General features: G+C 47.3%; 1 long non-coding RNA gene across 1 annotated transcript; it reads left to right on the top strand.

Moving 5' to 3' along the window:
• Window positions 1-4,312: 4,312 nt before the first annotated feature.
• LOC144167209 (uncharacterized) lies at window positions 4,313-7,274 on the top strand. The gene is made up of 3 exons (XR_013321887.1): window positions 4,313-5,342; window positions 6,112-6,228; window positions 6,675-7,274. It is a non-coding gene; the product is annotated as an uncharacterized LOC144167209 (long non-coding RNA).
• The last annotated feature ends 3,319 nt before the right edge of the window (window positions 7,275-10,593 follow it).

Genomic DNA, 10,593 nt, shown 5'->3' on the forward strand with positions numbered 1-10,593 from the left:
CCCGTTTTAAGAAGTCAAGTTGGTCAACTCCAACAGTCTCACGTGTTGGATGAGCTGTTCGGGAGGGTGAAGGTTGGCTGGAGCTTCGTTGGTGCGTCGGCGGAAGTTCCTCGAACGTGGGCAGGTCGTGGGGCGCTGGTACGTGCTGTCGTTCCCTGGCCGTTGCCTTCTAGGCTGTCGCAGGGGAATCACGGTCGCGCAACCGGTAGTGGATAGCGGCGTCCGTCCGCAGGCTGCCCTCTTGCTCACGATCACCGCCGAGCAATCCAGAACACACCGTCTCCTTCGCCGCAATCCCTTTAGCACCTCCCCTATTCTTCTTCGTTGCACATAGCCGTACCATAGGGATTGGCCGTCTTCTTCGACAAAATGTTCTTCAAAAACGCAAAGTTACCACTACTTTCTCACACACTATTTATGCAACAGTGCAGAAGTACCCTAATCTTTGTAGGGAATGCATTTACAGGCACATTGAAAAAAACCCGGAAAATGTTCGGAAGCAAGCATAGTTGGTGTACAATCAGGCTCGTTTGCGGGGCCACGTGTTGAAACGTACCGAGCCGCCTTCGCTGACGTAGTGTGTGCCTTTATTAGGCACTGGTCGAAGATCAGTTTCTCGCGATTAGACAGTTTCTGAAACCTCCCCTCCAATACGCTCAGTTTTTTTGTCCGACTTGCCATTTTCGCAATCTGAAATTGACACTGTTGAAGCTCACGCTTCGTGCTTCGAAGTTGCGCCCTCAACGTTTTTAATTCGTATGAAGGCACTGGCTTCTCTGTTTGGCAGGCTTTATCCACGCTTGTGTGTGTTACCTGTTCATCCTCTGCAATGTTAAAAAGGTATGATCTTAAAACGAGCCGTTGTATTTACAATTTATAACTGTAAATTCTGCTGACACTGCACAAAAGTGGCAACTTCAGAGAAACTTACCTTCATTCACACGTAAACTTGCGTTCGCTGTTCTTAGGTTGCAGTTTTTCGATGTGTCCCCTGTTCTGCGGATATCTGGCGAGACACGGCGTCGTTTCGTAGGCGGCTGCCGCATCAAAAACCTGGGGCGAGCTTCCCGCTTCGGAAGATATGCGGGGAGGGCTTCAAATATACTTGGAACCGCTCCTGCTCGCAGCTTTGGTAACTCACGTCGCAGTGATACGACTCCTGCATTCACGACGCACTCGGCATACCAAGGACGTCAGCAGTGCCGAAGTTTTTTCACAAACACGAGCGTGGGGTGAGTTGAAACAAAATCCGGAAACTTCCTGCCGGGGAATGACTTGTTTCCACTTCGCGGATTGCTCGGCGTCCGAAGGAAAGCGAAATAGCGATGCCTTCTCGTCGTTTCCTCTGTAGCCAGAACTGCAGCCAGGCACGCAGCAAGTACGTGGCATGATCGTTCACAGAGCACTTTTCAGCACTGATAAAGCAATCGAACCATTTCAGCTTTACGCGACAGGTCAAGCGAACGAGCCCTGCTAACACCACAAGGAGCGTCTGCTACTACTCGCCGCACTCCCCTCCGACCGCTTCGCCGGCTGCCCTCCCATAAACGCCAGCGCTGCGGCGCGGCCTCCCTGGGCAGCGTACGAAGCTCTCCAATGGCTTGACGGCGAAGTTTCACGTCCTGAAAAGCATTGACGGGCTCTGCTAGAACTGATGGAAAACAGACTTTTGTTGTGTAAGGCACTAAACATGACAATCACTCCTAGCACCATGCGTGTACAAAGGATGCATACAGCGCAGTGATTTGTCTTGTCCAAAATGACTAGAAGTGATGAGGAGGAGGAATAAACATTTAATTGAGCAGTCAATGTTGTTGGGTTGACCGCCAGGTGGGGGACCTCCTTAGTCCAGGAAGCCCTGGGTCTTGGCGGCCTGTCTCGCCCGGTCTACCAGATGTTGTTGGTGATCCGGGTTGGAGCTGGTCAACCGACCCTCCCACTGCTCAACGCAGTGGTTTGCTACGTGTACGCACGATGCTGTGTACAATACTGCGTGCGTAGAGCGGGGTGGTTTGAGTGGAACTTACAAACGCAGAGCTATTTCGTCCCTGAGGTCTCCCGCACAGGCTGAAGGTCGCTGTTGTCGTCAGGAAGAGGAACATCCAGCCCTGCTCTGGGGAGCTCGGTGTTGTCACTGGTGCGTATGCACGGGTTGTGCAGCACGCAGCTCCCAATGATGGTAAGGACGGCTTGCTTGATGGATAGGGGGTTGACGTAGAGGAGCCTCCGGAAACGATTCTTCAGGAGACCAAAGGCACCCTCAGTGGTGAGCCTTTGCTGGCTGTGCTGCCTGTTGAAGTCCTCTTCGTGCTGTGCGAACCCTTTTGTTGTACTTTTGTACAGGAGAAGGAGCCAGGGCAGCAGAGGGTACACTGATTCCCCAAGGAGGTAGCCACCTGCGTTACACATGTGCAAGCACATCACGAATGAAACTGCAGTATATGTATAAACATTTCTGGAAGCCGAATGCCAAAAATGAACGAATCAGTGTAATGACCCTCATCAATGTTGCGCGCAAGGAAAACCTTCTAAACACCCCACTGTGTTAATCATTCTGCATATATCGCTCCTGTACCCATGTTTAAAAAGAAAAGAAAATGTTGTTATGCTTTTGTTACATAGAACCTTGCACTGTACGTGCAACACACTGTTGAACATTAGCAAGCTGTGCTTTCGAATTAGTATTCAGGGAACAATGAAGCTAGGAGGACGGTGAGCAAGCAGCTGGAAACAAAACATTCAACCTAACACCAACTCTTCCACGTCAGGGCATGTCTTGAGCAAAAGCAATTTAGCGTGCCAAAGCACTGACACAGTGCTGAGGAGGATTACACACACACAAACACTAACCAGTACGATAGTATAGTTTTAACAAGACCTACGTTTGGCACTTACTTGACAAATATGTTTAGTTTATTTCTTTCTACTCAGAGAAAAAGGTTGATATTACCATTAGGATATTTGCAAACAGTTTATCGAACAGTTAGATAAACTCTAGCCTGCTTAGCCCCTCCTTATAAGAAAGGCTTACGGAGGCTGGGGCTCATTCAGTGTGTGAGTGCCTAAACCAAAGATAATGGAGCTTTGAGCGACATGCATGCATGCTTATTAACCATGCAAGAAAACCAAAATAAGCTGGAGACGCGTGACCTCAGTGTTGCAACAAAATAAAAACACAGACATGGCATTTTGTTTAGCCCAACCAACATACATTTGTTTAGCCTTACTGGCTATAAAAAAACAGATGTCAATGTAGTCAATTTACAAAGGGGGCGTCTCATGCTTCCGTCAAGTTTTCCCATGTTGCCCCTGTGAAAATGGGAAGCGCATTCGTAGCAACACATAATACTTTCCAGCTTCATTTCTGTCTACATTTACAATTTCTAGCTGGAATCTACAGCTTGAAATTAGAAATAATATTAGTCTAGCTAGAGACGAATATGTCTACCGTGCAGAGTTTTTTTACAGCTGGACTGAACAGTACTCACTAGAAGTAATAGCTGCAAGCCGGAACGATATCTCAATCTAGGTAAAAGTGAGCTAGAAACTGAATTTCTAAGTATAGAATTACATTCAGCCGATTTGTGGTTCCACAATAAAAAATATGAGTTTCTTCTCGGTTGCTATACACATAGGCTTTCCCCTCTTGAACTGTGCCCCATTTTTCCCGATCGGGCGGAGAGGACTGTCATGTGCTTGATGTACGTTCATTTTGCGAGAACCCTCGTCACATATGTACGCGAACTTACGCACGCACCCACGCACGTACGCAACTTAGTGGTCTTGCTTTCTACCCTTTTCTTCAATTCAACAGAGCAATATTTAGCGCTTACCTTCACACTTGGCAGCAGCATCCTCATCAAAGAAACGTTTCTTGAGGACCGGGGCTTCATGCGCAGATCCGGGATAGCCGGCGAACACTTCGATGAACTCTTTCCGTTCGTTACGTATTCCCTGCAGAAATATCGAGAGGTAATTCTTGCGGTTGTAGTAGGAGTGTTCGGACACCGCTGGCTTCGGTATTTCGATGTGGCAGCCATCGATGCAGCCGATGACGTTCGGCAATCCCTGCTTGCCGCTTTTCATCTTTGCCATGGTCCCGAAAGCCTGAAAGCTGGGCTCGCGCTCGGTCTCTGTCACCCAGCGGATAACTTCCTCTGAAATGCTGAAGAAGAAGTCCAGCAGACGGTTGAGGCTGTTCTGTACCAATGACTTGGCCACATCAAACTTGTCGGCGATATGGTTCATCGTCATCTGCGTGGCCAAATACGTCAGCCCAATCAAAAATGTTTTTTCGGGCGACATTCGCGGTCTTCCATGCACTGCCTTGGGGTAAAAAGGAGCCGCCGCGAACCGTTCGATGAGGTGCTTGGCCGCGTCGCGCGGTAGCCAGAAATGTCGCTGGAATTCAAAGTCTATATATCCCGGTACCAGCCTTTCCACGTACAAGGGCACTCGGTTGCGTTGCACCCTGTAGAGCATCATGCACAGGTAATGCATTAGCATGGCTGTTGTGGAGCCCGACTCTTCGTCAGACGAAGAACTGTCTGCGAGAAGTTCTGCGGCGAGGGCTCTCACAGCATCCGTGTTTGCTCTCTGAGATGACACATTCGGTTTTTTATAACGCACGATGAGGGTGAGGTCTGTGACTGTGTGTTTTGTGGATATATGTTGTTAACTACAACCAAAAAACAATTTTAAAATGGTTTCATTCTCTTTACTGTATTGAAAAATGTCTGCGGTGGCGCAATGTTATTATCGTCGTCTGCTGTTCCTGCAGACGACGGTTCGTATAATTTGATTGGATAAGCACCTTGTGAAGCGTGACGTCATGACCTTACTGCACTGGGCCGCACTGCAGTGCACTGACCTGCACCACTGCAAGTTAAAAATTACCTCTAATAGCGTTTCTTGCCATAATTATTTCCATGAGAATAGGCGAGCTGCTAGGCTAACGGCGTCAGCGCAACCAACTCCATTTCATGCGCGTTGAAGATGAAATGTGTCGTCTAGGATATACTTGGATGTGGCAACAGCTCAGGACGCACTGGAAGAATTTGAAAGAGAAGTACAACAAAGGAGGTATTGCTGTTTATTTCTTACGTAGCGAGTTCACAGACCTCACGGACGACATGGCCCGCTTAGTAGTCGGGCTTGAAATATCGTTCTTTTCTGCGTAGTGTAGGAAAGGGAGCTGCAGAAGCTGAGTGGTGCGGCGCCATCGAAGTGGCGCTGGTACAATGAAATGAGTGTGGTCTTTGCCCACCGCCCTATGGTTGAAGCCCAAGAATACGGCGTAGATAGTGACTCTGTCAACGATGCTGCGAACAGCCCAACAACAGGTAAGTAAATTTATTGTTTTCGCGCCCTTCGGTGTAAAGTAATAATGAAACAACGGCGTAAAGGAATAACGAACAGAACACCTTTCTTTGTTCATATTTCCCACGGAGGCTGCAGAGCCGTAAAAAGGAGTCGTTAGTGCAAATAAAGAACGAATTATATTTTCGAAGCGACTACTATCACTGCGAAAACTGCTAGGCGGTTACACATTCTGCAACGGCAGTGACGCCACTTGCAGCGCTGTGGAGGCTCTCGTTTGATTCGCGCTTGCTCCCGCACGGCGCAACAACTTCGAGGATAATTGCTTTATGCGAAGAGGGTGCGACATTTTGGCGCGACGCAGGAGGCGTCGCACATCTATGGTATAGGAATTTAGAGTAGCGGTAGCGTCGGCGCTCAGAAAACGCGCAAAGCGTTTGCTGAAAACGTGTTGTTGCAAGGGCCCGCAGCCTAGTGGTTACTTCTGTGCTACAGGGGCTTTGTTTAAATCGTGCCATAGACCTTTTTATTTATGAATTTAATAAATTAAACATGACGGACACGACAGCACCGATAGTATCGCAATATAAAAGGAAAATATCACATGAAAACATGCCAACCGTCTGCATGCTAATTGCATTGGCGCCAACACCTAACGGAAGGTGGGTTCTGCCGACTGCTTTTCTTGATTTCATCGAACCTTCGCTTTTTCGAAATTGTCTCTCAGAACTTGTTATAGTAGGATTCACTGTTTTTTACTGGTTCGCTAAGGCATTTTATGCTTCATTGCAGAAATAAGTGATGCCCAGCACTCCTCGCCTGAACTTGAAGGCAGAGCCCATTCCCCCGACGACACCAGCCGGTCGCCTGAACGCAGCCCCTCCTACTCGTCTCAAGGCAGTGCAACTTGTAAGCGGTGTTTTTTTACATTTTTTTCTTAATACGAATTTTCATAATTTCTTTGCGCATATGATGAACTAAATGACAGGTTTGAAGGCTATGCTTGGGTTGCATTGCATCTACTTTCTCATGTAGAGCCCAGAGTTAAAGCTTTGCAATAATATGCTTAGCTGAATCCATACAAGCCGGTGGTTTTACAAAGCAGATAATGCAAAACCTAGAATGTGTCATTCGCCAACGAGTGTACAACTGTCATACATCCGTAAACCAGAACAGATACATCACATTGCGGTAGTTAATTTTGGTATCCGCTTCTCGCCTTTGTTCCCGTTTGTAAAAGTAACATGGAAAAAAGTCATCCTTTGTTGGAAGAAACCTAGAGGCGAAATTTAAATTTTCATTTATTTTTTAGGATAAACTTTTATCATTCACAATTGTGGCTTTATTCTGTGCAGCAAGCAACAAGAGGACCAGGTGCATGCCACCAACAAAGCGGCCAAGGTGGGGAAAATACTGAGCTTGCTGACCTCTGACAAGAACAGCGCAGGAGAAATGCTGAAATCCTTCAGTACAATCCTAACTTGATGTTCGATCAGCAAAAAGAAATATTGAAGGAAAGTAATGAGTTTTTAAAAGGAGCAATGACGCAAATAACTGCCTCGTTTCTGCAAGGAACACAAAGCATGTTAGCGCAACTAATCAGTAAACCTCCGCAGACATTCGTGCAGCCATCACCAGCATTTGGAATTCCACAGATGTGAGAAAATGCCACATGGTCTTTTGGACAAACACCCCAGCCATATATTCAACATAAGGAGCGAAGCAACGCCACCGCCAGCCCTCTTCTGCAGCAAGTCCACTTCATTGTGCAAAACGGTTCGGATATTCCAAAGAGTCTCTAAACATGCCAGCAGACGTACGTGACACTTAATCCTGTACGACACCGAACTTTGTTTTATTTTCGAACAGAAAGAATGTGTCCAGGCACAAAGTGAGCTCACAAGCACAGAAAATGCTGTCAAGTTGTCCAATAAACTTGTACTTTCGTGCATTTCCTTTATTTATCGGTTGGTGAAAATACCATGAACATTCACCAAGTTGGAGATGGCATTGGCAAATATTGGGCTGAGTAATCACACAAAAAGTCCGGCCGCCCACAAGCAGATGTTGGGCTGGCAGGTCTGGTCGCAGGCTGCTGAAACAAATTTTGCTCAGAGTCTCCCATCTGCTATCCAAACATCAGCAACAGTGTCTCCCCTCTCCTCACAAATATTCTGCAATATGCATGATGCAAGTATGAATTTTGCCATAAACGTATAGCGGATATCGGCTTGCTTCAAGGTTACACGCCAGGGCCCTTTTAACACTCTAGAAAAGACTTCCACAACATTGCGTCCACTACTATGGTACACATTAAACGATTCTTGTTTCCTAGACAGGTTTCCCTGGGATGATGTGTAGCCTTTAAGTATCCATGGCAGAGAAGGATATGCCGGATCCCTCAGCAGCATGAAAGGAACTGGTCGGCCTTGGAAAACGTTTTCTTCTTTTGGCAGCAGTTGGTCACTTCTTTGGGGAGAGAGAAGAGAGCCTAAGTACCGTGGCATCGGCAGAACTACCAGGCATGTTGCATGTCCCACTGCGAAATATGAAAAAGCAGAAGTTCATTAAGTGTGATGATTACGATGTTCTATTCATCCTTACCTCGTAATGCTTTACACCGCTCACAGCAAGACATGCACATGCATAGAAATCACAACGCGTAACTAAGGACTAGCTTTTTTGTAGAATGAGCTTCAAGGACTGCATCTGGTTCAAATGCTACTAAACTCATGCTTACCGACCTCGGTCATCCACTATTGCTTGCATGTTGTACGAAGTCCACATCTTCCTATTCACAAAGTCACAATATCCCTTCTTGGGTGCCTTGATAGGAATATGTGAGCCATCAATGACCCCAAACGTCTTTGGCAGGTGGCATCTCATTTCGAAATTATTTGCTATAGCTGCCGCTTCTTGTGAGAAAGGCAGCCAGCCTTGTGAGTTCCTTGAGATAATGCTCCACAAGTGTACCGCATAACATGTAAACACATTTTTTACACTGCTTTTATGAACACCGAACTGATTCGCAACGACTCGGTATTTACAACTCGCCATTTTGTACAAAGCTATTGCCACTCTTTCTTTTTAATGAAATTGGTTGTCGCACACTGTACTCTTTGGGCGACATAAATGGTGCCATCAGTGCGACTAGTTCGTTGAATGAACCACGACTCATCCTGAAGTTCTGGTTCCAATCAGCATCGGTGAACTCTTATGTAACAATATTATCTCACCAGTCTGCAGAACGCGTCTTCATCCACACAGTTTTCTTCTTTTGCATTTGCGGTAGCATTCCTGCAGAAAAAAAGAAGTGACCATGGTGTACCTGGGTTCTGGAACCATCGCCGTTGTAATATCGCTGCAGCACAATTTCAGAACAAAAAAATTATCTTCAAGCAGAGCGTGAGAAATGCCACTCAAAAGATAAATGCAAGTAGAACAGGAAAGGTTTTCTGACCGGAACGGCCTTAGGCCACTGCGCAGTATAATGCAATAAATAACAAATCTTATAAAAATAAAAACATGTGCCCCACGTTCTTATTAACTACCTTTGGCGGTAGCGAAACTACCTTGCAAGATAAGAAAAACAGGGCGTGTATTGCCCTGAGGAGAACAGCGGAACAGACGACTCTTCCACAATAGATGCGCGTGAGTGTACTCTCTGCTATTTTGCCGGTGAACACCGTGATAAGGCGCTGACATGCCGATTGGTCGTCGCTCCCGCTATATTATTAAACATTTGGGAGGCTGTACATGCATAAAGCCACATTTGCTTCAGGCTAGAATTGAGACAGTGATTCACTTACAATAACAAGTCTCGAACTGCGCAGAGACCCTTTTGAGGCACGGTAATATGCGAGGTACTTGGATAACCACCGCACCTGGGATGACTGAGTTATGATGCAACAACAATCCAACTCAGCTTACTAGCATTAATTTTCTTCGTACCTCTGCGAGGGCAAATCTATGTTCTCACCTTGCACAAAAGCCCACTTCTTGACGGTCGAACTCGTCGCTACTCCCGCTGCGTGAACACTTTACAGTAAGCTAACCATATCTGGCGGCGACGCTCCTGATGCTGTATGCAAGCGACAGTGTGGAGAAGGATGTCAAAGTTCGTCCACATCGACAACAACAGTAGGGCATGCGAGCGCAGCTTTGCGTTTAAAAATATCTTAATTGAGGGGCCAAACCATGCGAGCCGCGAAAAAAAGCGGGAGACCCCGCGGCTCCGGAAGCGCCGGAAAGACTGCTTTGCCTTCGATTTGCGACACCGTATGGCGCCATTATCGCACCAGGGGTAATGCGCTACATGTGAACGCTAGCGCATCGCATTACTAGTGATCCGATAGGAAATGTGACGCTCTACTGTCGCATTGATGTAAACGCGGCTGCACATTCCCTCCCAACTTCTCCGTAATAGGCCTCCTGCGCTGGACTTTTGGCGACATGCAGCGCCCCTAGCGGCTGACGCCTCTGGGTAGTACAAGAGCAGACGACCCGCGCCGCCCTCCATGTATTTTCAATGGCAGGCTAAACCGAAACTTGATTGCAGTTACTTTAATCACATTTGTTACGTTTATATGATCATATACTGAGTGAACTAGTCCGTGAAGTAGTTCCAGAGCCTAAACAAAACAATATTATTTCAAAACAGCATATTTATCGGCTCTCATTTGAGCGAGCTGCCGCTATTGTCGCGACGTGCGTCGCTAGGTCAGTAACCTACCGTTTATCTATAGTTTATCTTTCGTTAGGTCAGGTGATTTCGCTTCCTGACGATAACTAATTCTTCCTCCCTGCGTACGGCCGACAAAAGAACAGTTTGAAAGTAGCATAGAACGTTGCTCTCGTAGCCTGGGGTAACTGCGAGAAGTAGCTTCAGCGGGAGCATGCAGAGGCGGACGCGAGCAGCGCAACCAGCCCAGCTGACACCGGCGGCACGGCCCCACCTTCGAAGCGCCGTAATCGACGGTACTGTTGCGTCGTCAGCTGCCACGAGCAAGAGGGTGAAGCTCGACAGATTTCCATCGAATAAGGACCGACGGGAGCGCTGGGCACAGGCTGTTAAGCGCAAAGAGTAAGGGAATTCGGCGATCATGATAATTGTTCCTGTTGTGCCTTATTGTTCCGTTATCTCGAACAGGGCGGTTTGGAAGCCCTGGGTTCCCAAAGACAACTCCAGGATCTGCAGCCGGCATTTTGTCGGCAATGCGAATAACGACTGCCCGACTCACCCAGCGTACGTCCCAACAATTTTTCCGCAGGCGT

This window comes from Haemaphysalis longicornis, unplaced genomic scaffold (assembly GCF_048455015.1).
Source record: "Haemaphysalis longicornis isolate Haplotype H1 unplaced genomic scaffold, Haemaphysalis longicornis Haplotype H1 scaffold_2, whole genome shotgun sequence".
NCBI classification, from domain to species: Eukaryota; Metazoa; Arthropoda; class Arachnida; order Ixodida; family Ixodidae; genus Haemaphysalis; species Haemaphysalis longicornis.